Here is a 14539-nt window from a genome sequence, read left to right on the forward strand (position 1 = left end):
GATACTTTAAAAAGTAATTAAAGAGGGAGGCGAGATAACATCATAACATGCCCATTCATTTCTTTACAGGCAATGTCTGTTTTATTATTAAGGCACTAAGAATGGAAAGGGCATGGTTGGTATCCTTTAAAGTATGGGGAAACTGAGGCTCAGAAAGTTAAATGATTTGCTTAAGGTTACACAATTAATGAGTTAAAGAGCACAATTTCAACCTAGGGTTTTCAACATTAAATACAGTTGAGCACTACCTCTCAGCATTAAAATACTAATAAGTAACTATCATCACCTACTTTTAAATAATGTACCACCTCTTTATGGCAGGGACCCACACATTGCAATACAAGATGAACTAAACGTTATGTGTTCCCAAACCAAATCAGAATCTTTAATTGCATGTGGTTTTGTAAATATAGATCCCAGATTCCATGGTTAACCAACTAAATCAGGCTTTCCAAGGAGAATGTGTATTGTTTTTTAAAGTTTTATTCATTTAAGTAATCTCTATGCTCAACATAGGGCTCAACCTTACCACCCTGAGATCGAGAGCTGCAGGATCTGAGCAAGCCCAGCGCCCCAAGAATGTGTATTTTTTGAAAGCGAATAAGGCGATTCTGATTCAGCATAACAAACACCATTCTGAAGACCATTTGGAAAATAATGAAACCAAATGGCCTCCAAGGTGATGCTTACTCCTCAGTACTGGAGTCCAGGGTTCAGGCACTCTTCTATTACTATTTAGATTTGTATAGCCCTTCATATATTTCCAAAAACAGCAGCTCTTTTATTTGATCCTTGCAACAATAATCTTATGAGGGGAGAAGATATATTATTTCCTCAGTTTTATAGAGTTAACATGTTATCAGAACCAAAAGGGCCCTTTAGAGACTATCTAGTTCAAGTTATTCATTTTATAGGAAAAGAATGTGGTAAGGCTTTTGACTTCTGAGCCTAAGGTTATATAACTCGTTCTTGGGGGGAGGGAACCCCACAAGATCCTAAGTCCTTGGTCATCAGGTCATAAGTCCTTGGTCATATGTCAGCTTGCCACTTATCTCTGTAAATATGGCCCAAGCAAAAATCATTAAGCTAACACTCAGTAATCTTCAAGATATGAAGTTAGAAGACTGGGGAAAAAAAATAGTTCAGGTACTTAGATCTAAATTAATGTAGTCCAGTAAAGTATTTTCATTTTCTGGTGAGATTACATTTACTCCCTTCACCTAGTATCTGCTCAGTCTAATAATGTGTCTTGTCTTGGTTGAATTATTTTAGTATCCTGGAGTTAAGCTCACTGATGCAGCCCCAGAGGCTCCTTCAAAGCAAAATTTGTGTGATGCAGATTTTTGGAGTAAGGGTTGTTGGGGAATCAGAGAAAAACATCAACATAAGAAAAAAAATACATAAATGTGCTCTCATACATTCTGATGTATCCTCACAAAGTAACAACTCATTTCAAATGCAGGTGTACAAGACTGTTGCATTCTCCAAAAGCAGAGACAACAAATGCACATGACTTGCCAAAATGAAGGAGCCTATTAAAATTTTAGTCATTCTTTTTTTTTTAATATAATGGTATTCTGTCTTCCCCCAAACTATCTCATTGTGCCTGAGCACAGAACACCTTTATTTTTCACTGGGTTGTTTTCTCCTCCAAAATTACATAATGCATATAATCACTTTTCTGGAAGAGAAAGTAATAATAAATGGTATTAGGAGTTGTGATAAGTGTTCTTACATTGAGTGTTTAAAATCTTGCTGGGCACTCTAGGGATTGATGGACATATGTTGTGTCATTTACTCTCTACAATAACCTCCTAGTTTTTCAGATGATGAAAATGTGAAGGGAAATGTATTTTACTTCTCTAAATCCCAAGTGGCCCTGCTCATCTTTCCACTATCCTTTTATAGCACAATCTATTTGTCCTGTATGCACCAGCTAAATTAATTCTTTTTCCTTTGAAAATGCTAACTCCCTTACTCCGGAATTCGGAGTTCGGAGGCATGAGGCCTGCAAGAAAGAGCCAGACATTTGGAGTCCTACGTCTCGTTTCAAAGGCTGGCTGAACACACTACTGGTTCTGTAAATTAGACCAGCTAACTGGTTAACTAGTTAGATAACCACTCTGAGGCTCTTGGGCCTCTATGCATAAGCCTTTTTATGCTTTATGAAATGTTTAACTCATAGCATTGTTCCATTAAAGGATGCAATGAAAGAAAAAAAAAAAGGTATCTAGTTTTCAGTATATATGTTAGTTTCCTCTCAAGCAAACCTATCAACACCTACCTAAAAAAGATCAGATGGCCAGAAAACAGATCCTTCCAAGATCCCTACAGTGAGGCTACTCCTCTTAATTGTAAAATTCTGTCTTGTGGCTACACAGGGCATTCAGTCAGACCTCAATCAGCCCTTTAACTAGTACCATCCGCTGTTCTCCAACACATTCTCAGCTCCAGACAAACCAGCCTTTCATCTTCAAATCATTTTTTAAACAGTTTATACCTTGTTCATGCAATTGCATTCCTTCTTGAAGATTAAAATTTGGGGGGGTTTTTTGTTGTTTTTTCATTTATTTCACTTGGCCTTCCAAACCCCCTCCTACTTTTGTTAAGAAGAGTTGAAAGGCTGCTGCTGTTTGAAAGAGGCCCACTTCAATCTCATGATCTGGTAAAGAAATATGGGTGCATATTTTGCATTTGATGACCTAAAGGAGAAATAATGGGATCTTGAGGCAAGAAAGGGCCCATGTTGTAATGGAGGGAGGGCTCTCCTAAATCTCTAGTGAAACAAGGTCAGTTTCTAATCAGGGGGGTGTTGAAATTTACAGACAGGTAAAATGACAGCCCACTAGGCTTCATACCAGTGTTCAGAACATTTTGTAGTTGAGTCCTTGGCCACATGAGGACTTCAGAGGAGAAGCACCCTGCAAACAGTGGGCCACGCCCATACCCATTTCTTCATTGCTGAACTCTGCTGGGGATTCTTCCTCAATTCAGTTATCTGGAAGCCATGTACCTTAGAGACTAGAGCCTGAAGATCCTGATACATGGGAAGGTCTCAGGGAAGAGATCTGGACTCAAAAATGTCTGGGTCAGCCTAAGACGGTGTAGTTCCTTGGGGAACTTGCCTAGAACCTGAATTTGCATAGCGAGAACACTGTTCCTACATACATTGTATGTCTATTTGGAGATGCGTTCTTGTGGTGCTGCCACTAATTATGAAAGAGTTCAAGCTCCCCAGAGACACTCCTTGGATTTGCCACTAGGCTGGGCACCATACTCTGGGGATGCAGTTGGGATCAGCCTGTTGAACAGACCCTAGGCGTAGAGAAATGGCTTTCTTCCTCTCTTAGGATACTTTTCAATAAGTACTGGCCATCTTTTCTTTCTAGATGGCTCACAGATAGGAATTCTAGTCTTAAGTCTTCACTCATGTGCCCATTTATATACCTTTGTTCTTCCTGGCCCACACTCTCCTATCATTTTATGTTCATTTGTCTAGCCCCTTCACCAGATTAATTCTGAGCTCCTTCAAATCCGTATCCGTGTTTCCAAACCTAGCCCAAAGCCTGACACATAGTCAGTGTTCAGGTACTGTGTTATTCGAGATAACGAATAAAGGAATATGACTGCAAAGATAACTATGGTATTATTGTCAACAGTTAGCTAGAAATAGACCCAGATTTGGAGTTAGAAAAATCAGATGGCTCAGCAGATTGGTGTGTGGGACTCAACAAGGATAACAGATTTCACTGGAAAAGAGAGAGGGAGAAAAAGGGATGGCAAAACAAAGTGAAAGGAAACAAAACCAGGAAACTCAATCTTTTAGAGCAGAAATAGAACAGTGAAGATAGCAGACTAAGGCTGAATAACTGGGGGAAAAATTAATTCCTCCAACTGACAAAATTAAGAGTGAACATCAGGAAATAATTCAGATCCCTACTGGTGATTTGCATAATAGTAGTGGTAATACCAGTAGTAATAATGATTATAATGACATCAAGTACTCCTGAGAATCCACCTGCTCCTTAGTGCCTCATCATTTAGTACCTGGGTGTTTACAAAACAAGTTTCCATTAAGGAAGTTTGGGATGCCTTGGGCAGGTGCACTGTCTCTGTAGCTTCCGGACACACATCTCATCCCATCCCAAAGATAGCACTCTAAAATAGATTCCCAGACTGCTTTCTTCCTACAGAGCTAGGAGTTTCCTTGAAGACCACAGAAAAGTATTTTGTCCATTTATCTTTGAATCCCCAGTAGCACAGAAGAGATGCTCTATAAATTTTTGTGGATTTATCATCTCAAATCTCTCCCCCAGCAAGCTGCAAGATAAAGAGACACTGTCAAGTATCCCCATTTTTCAGATGAGGAAACCAGAAATATGTAGTCAGAGTTGAAGTCAGAGAAACCAATCTGAGATCTTTAAACACATTGGCTTTTCTTATCAGGCCCTGCTATTGTCTAGAAATATTTCCAAGGTCACAATGCTTCTTAATTACTCCTTTTCTGTTTGGAATTCTGAGAAAGCATGTTCCCTTAGTATTCATATAAAGGACCAAACAAATCTCATGCCAAAATCACCACTTATGTTTTGCAAGAATCAAGGGCAAGGCTTTGCACTTTTGAGTCAGTGTGGAGTACCTAAAGCACCCTTGCAAATTCTGAAGAGATGGAAAACAGGAAAGATACTTTGCATCTGATGTAAAAATCCGTGTGTATTCTGAGGGAAATGGAAACCATGCATTACTGATTAATTTACACTTAAATCAATGAAGTGTTTTGGAAAAGATATTTGATGTTCAAGAAGCCTTTTTAAAAGGACCTAATGGGACTTTAAAGCTGTTTTTGCCTTAAGAAGAGGAACTTATTTTTTTTCTCATGATCTTACACCCAAATGATGTGATTTCAAAGTCTCATTTGCTCTCAAAATCTTTCCACTTTGCCCTACACAGAGGTGGTTAACCTGTATTTTATTACATTACTAGTATTTTTTTTCCCATTTCTCTATTTATTTTGGCAGTGTAGCTTTCACTAGAACAGGCAGATAACCTTATGGAATCTGTCTGAATATTGGATGCAATTTCCTCAGAACTACAAACACCTCAGACTATTCTAGCAAAAAATAAGGGGTGAATTACACAAGTTTAGGATTTCCATATGAAGGAAGGATATGTAAAGAGGGAAGACAGGGACTTGGAATAAATGGAGTCTTCATGCTTGTAGGAGAGAAGGAAAGATAGCATATATTGAGGGGTGATGGAATTAATTGAGCAATCAGTCCATATTGGTACTTACTGTTCAGAAATGCAGATGTTACCTCCATTTTTCATTTGCAAAATGTGAGACTCCAGAACGACTTGCACCTCTGGCTGTCCATCCCAGACTTGTTAGGAGACCCCAGCATTTCCGATGCTGCAGGTGGTACACCCCTGTGGTGATTCTCATGGGACACAGACGTGGAAAATAAATAACACTGAATCACATGGTGGGAGAGTTACTTGCTTTCCACTTCTCTTTCAACTGTCTCATTATGTCCAGAGGGAACACTTCAGTTCCCTGCCATTGCTGGCCTCTAACAAGCAAAATGCTGGCCTGAGGCTCAGAGCCCTAAGCAGACTCCGAGTGCCTTGTTAGAATGTAAGAACATTGTTTTGCCTTCATTTATTTTATTTCTAAGTTTACCTTGTATTTATGGCAAGTGAAAATAATTTTCTTATTCTTAAGTGTAGATATAACGTTTCCTTTCAAAACCAATGATTACATTCTTAAGTGAGTTGATTAAAAAACTATATGACACAGATGGTGTACAGACATTAGAAAATAATGACACAGAACTACATAAATGACTGAAGCTTGAAGAAAAAAAAACTGTATTAAATCAGCAGTCTTTCAAAGTACTATTATCAAGTAAATTGTCCTCTTAAACTTAGAAGTATACACATTTAAAGTACTATTCCTGAGCTTAAAGTTTTTATGCAATATCAAATGTTCCATATTTCTCTACTTTGATTTCCTATAAAATCGACTCTTAAAAATGTCAGTTCTGAGAGTTATAAGGAATGGGAACAGTATAACCTATTCCAATGGACACTGCAGAAATGCTTTTAGTCTTTAGGTACAAACAGTATTTTGTATTGTTGTATCTCTCTCTGTCTCCCCCTACTAATATTGTGAAACAATAATCATCATCTTCGGTTAACATCCTCACCATAGGTTGATAAAAATTCCCCTGTAATTTCTTTTTTCAGCAAAGACTGAAGTAAATAAATCAAATAAATCTTCCCAGTGTGCAGATTTGGAGCAGAGTGTGTGAAAACAAGAGAAAACTTACTTCCATTTTTTGTGCCTATTTTATTTGGTTTATCACCCAATTTCATTTGAGGAGACATTGTAGTCTTCTTCAATGAGAGCTTATTTTTATTTTTTTTTTCCTTGCCATTGTAAAGGGAAGTCAACATATTGCTCATAAAGTGTTAAAGTCTTTATGAACTGCTGATGGATATCAAGGAAATGCTCTAAGGATTAAGAGGTGAAATTGTGGCAAAATATCCACTTCCTCTAAATATCACCTTCAATAGCTTTATAGCAAATATTGCTGAAGAAAGAGAATATAAATCACTTACGTCCCCTAGGACTTAATACTGAAGTACCATTTATGTTTTCCTTTTGTTTGAATTACTGACTAGCACTCTACTGTGTGAAGGAGGAAGAAAAAAAAATAAAACACTTGACAAAGCAAAGTGGAGAGAAAAAAGACAAAAAAGCAGAAATTGAGAAAAATAGAAAAGGAAATACATAGTAAATACTGTCTGGTTCCCCTTTGATCCTTGAGTTTGCCTGGTGTAGCCAGATCCTTGGGGGTTGAGGTACTCCTATAGGATATTCACAATTTTAAACCACACACACACACACACACACACACACATCTCTTTTCAAGGTCAGATGAAAATACACAAATCCAGAAAGCATTCTGGGAATGCACAAATATGGAGTCAGAAAATCTGGGACATATTTTGGGCTCTGTCATTCACTAGGTATAGGACCTTGAAAGAGTAAAACAGCTATTGCTTTTTTTTTTTTCATATGTTTGTCTTTTAAAAATGATGTTCTGAGGGGCACCTAGGTGGCTCAGTCAGTTAAGTGTCTTGCTTCAACTCAGGTCATGATCTCACGTTTCCTAAGTTCGAGCCTCATGTCAGGCTCTTCTCTCCCTCTCTCTCTGCCCCTCCTTCATCCATGCTCTGTCTCTCAAAGATAAATAAACCTCAATAATAATAAAACCATTAAAATGATGTTCTTGTAATGATTACTTGATAAATTGTAAGAAGATCCTCCCCATTCTCTTTTCTATGTGTCCTGTGAATTTGGTCATGTTGATTAAGTCAGGCAGGATGAGACTACTAATTGATTATGGTGGTCTTATCAATGCCACTTTGACGTCTATATAGACTTTCTCCTTTTTTTTTATTCCACAGTCACCCTCCACTAGCCCTCATTTACCTCCCTGAACCTCAGGCTCTTCATCGGTAATGTGAGAGAAATAACTCTTGCTTCCTCTTTCTTATTGGGTTGTAGTAAAAATATAGTAATATGAAAGTTTTTGACAGAATGGTATTACACACACACACACACACATACACACCATGTTATGATCTTTGATGTTAATGTGTGAGATCAAAAGCAAGAAATGAAGTTGTAGAAATCCCCATTTTACTGAAATTTTAAGTCTGGTGTGTTATCTGTGCTTTTCAAAAATGACAAATAGAGAGGCCAGAGTCCACACTGTTATGTGTGGGGCCAAAATCTCCCTGATCAGCAGACACCCTTGTGAGTCCTGCCATTCCCTTTAAAAATTTCACGCTGAACACTGGTCATTAATGGTAAGGCATTACATGAGTGCTTAGCAGAAGTAGTATTTAGTTTAATGAACGCACTAGCAGTCAGTGTCTTAAGATAAAAATATGTTCACATATGAAAATGTCTCCATGACTATGTGGTTTCATCAACATGCATTAATTCTCGTGTTGTTACCCTGTTTAGTACCAGATGCAGATAACTCAGAGGTGAATGAGACAAGATGTCCTCAAAAGCTCAGCCAAGTGGCACAGAAAGATGACACCAACACATGATCTTGGTACAACGACAGCTCTCTAGAGCTACAGCGCCATGGATTGATGGGAACAGTGAAAGGCTTAGGAATCAGCGTATCCTTGGAAATGTCACTTAACCTCTCTGAAGATCCTTGTCACCTTCTAACCTTGGGAGCCACTTAACTCCTCTGATAAGTATTCAGGTGTGACTGGAGAGGAGGATACATGGAGGAGCGTAAGGTGAGAGTTAGAGGGTCACATGCTCCAAAAGTTAAATTCACCAGCTCAGAGGGCCTTATCTCAGTTTGACTGAGAAACTGAGCATTAATCTAGCAAACCTCTCTCATGTTTAAAAAGACCCAGCAGGTATAGATATATCACCTCTATGGTAGCCATGTAAGATATAGCCCTGGGAATTGAGTGGGTATAGACTGGGTTATGGGCAATGGGAAGCAGGAATACTGGTTAAAAAAGTAACCACAATACTAACAAAACAATAGCAAATAGAAGATAGCATTGTTCCAAGAGTGTTTAACTCATTCACTGCCCGTAAAACTCTATGATATGGGTAATCTTATTATCCATATTTCACAGAAAGGGGAGGTACAGAGATTAAGTAATTGCGCATGATCACACAGATAGTGTGCCTTCAGCAATCCTACCCTTAACCATTGTATTCTACTGCAGTACTCCAGGCAAGAACATTGAAGGGATTGAACCAAGCTAAAGCACTGTAAAAATTTTCCTTTTATTTCACTGTACATTTTTTCATGCTTATTTACTTATTTTGAGAGAGAGAGAGAGAGAGAGAGATAGAGAGCAAGCAGGGGAGGGCAGAGTGAAAGGGAGACAGAATCCCAAGCAGGCTCGGCACCATCAGTGCCCAATGGGGGTGGTGAACTCATGAGCCGCAAGAACATGACCTCAGCCAAAATCAAGAGTTAGAGATTAAACCAAATGAGCCACCCAAGAGACCCTACTGCACATTTTGGATGTGCTGTCCTTCTGCTTATTAAATTGGTAATTTCTTTCTTTTTTTTTTTTTTCTTAGAGCCATAGGCTCCAGGACAAGCACTCTAAATTCCATGCATTATTATTTTTTTTATTATGTTTTAACGCAGCCCACTTTAGTACTCAACAAGTACCAGGTCCCCATAACTGTTACCAAACGCACCACGATGGGGTCCTGGGGGTCAGAGGCTGCTGTAGGCTCTGTACACAATTCTAAGGGTCCAATTCTACTGTAACATGTGACTACGTATTGTCAGGCAGGCAGCAGCGGCCACCATTGTCTTTCCTTTCTCTGAATCATTGCTTGTTTCCTTAGTCTAGAATTTCCTCTTCACTTTCCCTTACGGTTTATACATACGGAAATCTTGCCTGATCTCCAAGACCTAACTAGATGACACCCAACTAGGGTAAGAAGCCTGTGCTATCACTGCCCCTATGCTGCCCCCCAACAGTCTCTCTACCACGACTCCTGTACTTGGAGCCCACTGTGGTGTCGTACAGATTCCTGACGTCTGTCCTGTCACACCTACTAAAGATCTGGGAAATCGGGGCACATGTTATGTAACCGATATGGACTGCACGTAAGGCAATATGCAGTAGGGAAAATAAATTGTGCGAAAGGACCGTTAACATTTGGGAAATGGTAAATGACTGACAGTGTCTAAATTGGATGGATGGAAGAGATAGAGGCTTAAGTCAAATGAAGTTGGTCCCACTGGATTTTCACACATAATATAGTGAGTACCAAATATATGAGTGTATAATTTTTCTCACAGTGTATAATTTCCTCAGCCTGACATCCACAGCCTTTTATATCCTCCCCAAATTCCCTTTACTAACCAATCTCTTATACCTGCTGTATAAACCTTCCCCTCCACCCACCCTAAACTTAGTGCTTGCGCTCCCTAGATTCTTTGAATTCTTTGAATATGGCAGTTAACACAGGCACCTCTTCAATCCTGTAACCGTAGCAGACATGTCTAATTAATCACAGCGGAGCACGGACTCATTTCTAAGATTTATCTTCAGGGTTGCACTTAAGACAGTCACTGAGAATCATTCAGAATTGGACAATTAGATTAAGTTCCTTTGCCAAATAAGCTTACATGCTTCCTTCAGCTTGAAATGCCCTGCTTCATCAGGCTCATCTTCAGGAATCTGGCCAGTTCACTTCCTCGACAACGCTTCCTTGATTTCCTCAAATCAAGGTGAATAGTCCCCTCCCCTCTAACGTGGCACAGGCTTACAGCACTTAGAAAAACCTTGTTGTTTGCTGTCTAGCTCCCGGGCTGTTACAGCTACCTTTTTGTCTAACACTATGTGTCGTCTTAGTCAGCTAGGTCTGCTATAACAAAATACCTTAGACTGAGTGGCTTAAAGAAAAGACATTTATCCAAGATCAAGGTGCTGGCAGATTTAGTCCTTGGTGAGGGCTCTCTTCCTGGCTTGCAAGTGGCTCCCATCCCTCTGCGTGTTCACGTGGCCCTTCCTGATGTCGGGCCCGTGAAAGCTGAAGAGAGACAGTGTGAGCAAGTGAGTGCTCTCGGGTCTCTACCTCTTTGTGTAAGGACAGTACTCCTACCATCAGGGCATCACCCTCATGACTTCATCTATGGCCTCCCAAAGACCCCCCTCTCCACAGACATCACACTGGGAGTTTGAGCTTCAACATATGGATTTGGGCAGGGCAGAAATATTCAGTCTAAAACACTTGGATACTTCCTGTGGTAGGGGTGGAAATGTTCCTTATATTCCTTAGGCCACTCGTCTATGCCTAGCACTTGGTACATTTCAAGGGAGCTGGGATAACTAACTGATGCATGGGAAAGAAAGCAAACCGAGTGTGAGACTGATTGAGTTTAGTATAAACTAACAAAATAGAATGTGATGGGAGGGTGGATTGACAGGGCCATTATGGAAGTTAATTTGCTCTAAGACGTCAGCGCCGTTCTTAGCTTTCCTGGATGAACACCTTGTCCTACCGACAGACAGACAGCTTCAGCGTGGATTAAATAATCAGTCAAGTGAGAAGAGCATCTTCCAATATGTCGGCAAAAACACTTCTTTTTCAAGAATGATGATTAAAAGCCACAAGGAAGGCAGTGATAACATAGTTGAAACATTGACTTACTGATCAAAAGAGACACTAATACACACTCCTGAAGGGAAACAGTTAGATTTTAACATGCATCCTAACAAATCCCCTTGCTCCGTCGTTCGTCTTGTGCATTGTCACACAAAATCCCATCTCTGGTCCTTTCCTTTTGGCTTATAGCTCTTCTGCAATAGTTTTCTTTGCCTTTTGTTCTATCGTCTTTGTTTCCTTCTTTCTGTCTTCCTTTTCATCTTTTGTGACAAGACCTTTTTTTTCTTTGACTTCTTTTTTTTTTCTGCTATACTCTTTGTGTTCCCTTTCTCCCTTAATTCACTCCTTTTCTCCTTCGTGTTCAGAGAGATTTTCCTCCCCCAACAGATGATGTGGCCAGCCCAACAACAAGCACTATACAATGTGATGAAGAGGTAACCCACCAAGTGAAGTTAAAATGGGACTTAGGTTTTAGTCCCCATTATTTTAGGTAAAATGTCTTTACTTCTCTGAACCTAAATTTCCACATCTGTCTCATAACATGTGTACTGTGTAACTGGCACATAGGAACACTCTTCAATGGTAACAATGACCACTTTGGTCAGTATTGCATATGGAAACCGAGCCACTGACCTTGGGACATCTATATTGGCTCAGTGAAAATTGGACCCTTCATTTATCATCCCTTGGGTTTTTAACTCATTCTATGAATATCAGTCTTTTCTGAGACCTGTTTGGTTCTTTTCATCTGGGACAACTGTCTCTGCAACATGCTAGCATTCATTTATATGTGGCAGGTAGAGAGGGCACCCAGTTGTATGGGCTTCTAATTAAAATGCATGATGCTGCGAATGTAAAAGGGACAGTGAGCCATCAACAAATCTCCCGACAGTAGTTGACAGCCATTGACTGGACATATAGTTGTTTTCATTGAGGACAGAAAAAGAGATCTGTTTTTAAAAGATGCACAACTACCACAGGTTCTTGTGAGTTAACTCTTTCTAACAGAAAATCTGTCTCTGACTAGGCAGATTGAAACTAAAGGAGCTGCCTTCCCTCATACTTTGTTTCTCCCAACTACCCACTTTATGCACCAGTTTTAAATCAATTTTCAGGAAAAAAACAAGGTGAGATTGAGATCCATTTGTAAATACTTTTAAACATGAGATGCTAGTAATGATACCATTTCAGAGCGAGAAGAGCACTTAAAGATAATTTAGGTCACTGGTTTGTTTTACAGATATGCAAGCTGAGATCTGCGGGAGTACACGAGGGATTTGGAAATACTGGTTCTAGATGGGCTTTGGCACAAAAGTTTTGTGTCATATGCTTTCTCCTCAATGAGGTTGATGGCTGCTTGGAACCATGACAACTCAGAGCCAAAATGAAAATCCAGGGCTCCTGACTTCCAGTTCAGAGATGGTTCATTTAATGTTCGTTTAATTATTTAGTTAAAAAGAAAAGACAAGTATTTTTGTATCACTTATGTTGTGTATTTACTCCAATGTGTTCTATATCAACACTGAGCTCTTCCTGGATACCTGGTACTTGATATATATTATGTATTTTATCATATATTGCAAAAGCTGTAAGATTGTATGACTCTAGTTGTTACAAAAAGGTAACAGAGGGTAACAGAAGTTAAATAAACACCCCAAGGAAACAGCACATCCTGGAATATGAGTTGTCCTGTTTTTTGTTGACAACCCACATAATTTTCACCAACCTCTTCTTCCACCTAAATCTTACAAGCAGGGTCATTATAATGCCCAACACAAAATTAGTCATCTTATGCCAATTTACCTAATATTAATGACTAGTACCTAATGTTCATGATGATAATAAAAAATTTAAATACATATGATATATCATATGTAAATATATATAATTATTTGATTGACTAAACATATTTTATTATATACTTTTTTCTGAGATTAATCAGTTGAATAGTAACCTAGAACTAAAGAGAGAAAGATACAGAAGAGAATCTCTGCCTAAAAAGAAATTGTATATTCTTTGAGAAAACAGACTAGGTATTATTCAGAATACCATTACAAATCCGGTTTTCCTTGGCCCAGACATATGAAGAAATTTTATTTTCCAATAGCATGATGACAAATTATCTCTGTCTGTGGAGCATTAACTAAGCCTTCCAGTATTTCCCAACTTTTACTGTATATATTCATCATCATCCTCAGCATAGCTAACATTTATGCCAGGAACCACACTGAATCCTTCACTACATTTGTTCATTTAATCCTTGGAAGACTACCACAAAGTAGGAACAACTATTATTCCCCTTTTACAGAAGATGAAACTGAAGTTCAGAGACTTTAAGCTTTTTACCCTAAGTCACACAGCATCGGCATGAATAATGAGGATTGGAATGCAGGATGTTTGGCAGCTATCCCAAACCTAATCTAAGGTCCCACTCAATACCAAACTCTCTGGGCAATGTGTTGAATGGGTTTTGTTATCTGCGTATCTAGTTTTTGTCCTTCAACGATTTGAAAGAAACCTTAAAGTTATATGTTGTAAGAGTATACCATTTTGTTGCTGCACACTTTTTAGTTTTCCATTTTGTAGACTCTCCAAAATGAGTGATGAAGCAGACAACTCATATCAAGTTCTGTTTGTCACTTGACTACTAGATCACCCAGTATCTATGATCTACGCTAGTTGCTACTCCTAATCATGTGCAAGTGTTTAAATTTCCTAAAGTGAAATTTACACACACACACACACACACACACACACACACACACACACAGATGAATAAATAAAGGGATCTTCCTTTTGATATGAATCTTAACCTTAAGCACAATCCAATTGCTGTTATTTGTAATAAAAATGAAAAAAAAATAGGAGGAAGTCTAAAAAAATAATAGTTTAAAGAACAGGATATAATGAATTTGAGCAAGTTAAATTATGGGATTTTGGACTTGGCATTGGCTCATATCCATGGCATTACTGAATGTATTAAATACTCCATAAGGAAGCCAAACACCATTCATGTAAATATCTCATGTGGATGTCAGTTCTTGAGTATACTGTATTTGATTCATAGGGGTGTCTTGGCCCTGGGATGAATAGTATAGGAAAGTATAAAGGATATTCTCTTCACATCCTGTCATTGCATTGCGTGATCCCCAACAGTTCAATAGAATTATGACATAGAATGATGCTCTGTGGCCTTGGTTGTGTGTGGGTCTGCTCCCTGCACCTCAGTTTCTCAGTTGTAAAATGAAGGAATAATTTTGAATGGCATCTGTCATTGCTGGCGTCTCTAACCTGTTCTTGCATCTCAAAAGTTAAAGTGTCACAGAGGGAGAAACAAAACCCTGACTTCTTAGA

Source organism: Felis catus, chromosome E2 (assembly GCF_018350175.1).
Source record: "Felis catus isolate Fca126 chromosome E2, F.catus_Fca126_mat1.0, whole genome shotgun sequence".
NCBI classification, from domain to species: Eukaryota; Metazoa; Chordata; class Mammalia; order Carnivora; family Felidae; genus Felis; species Felis catus.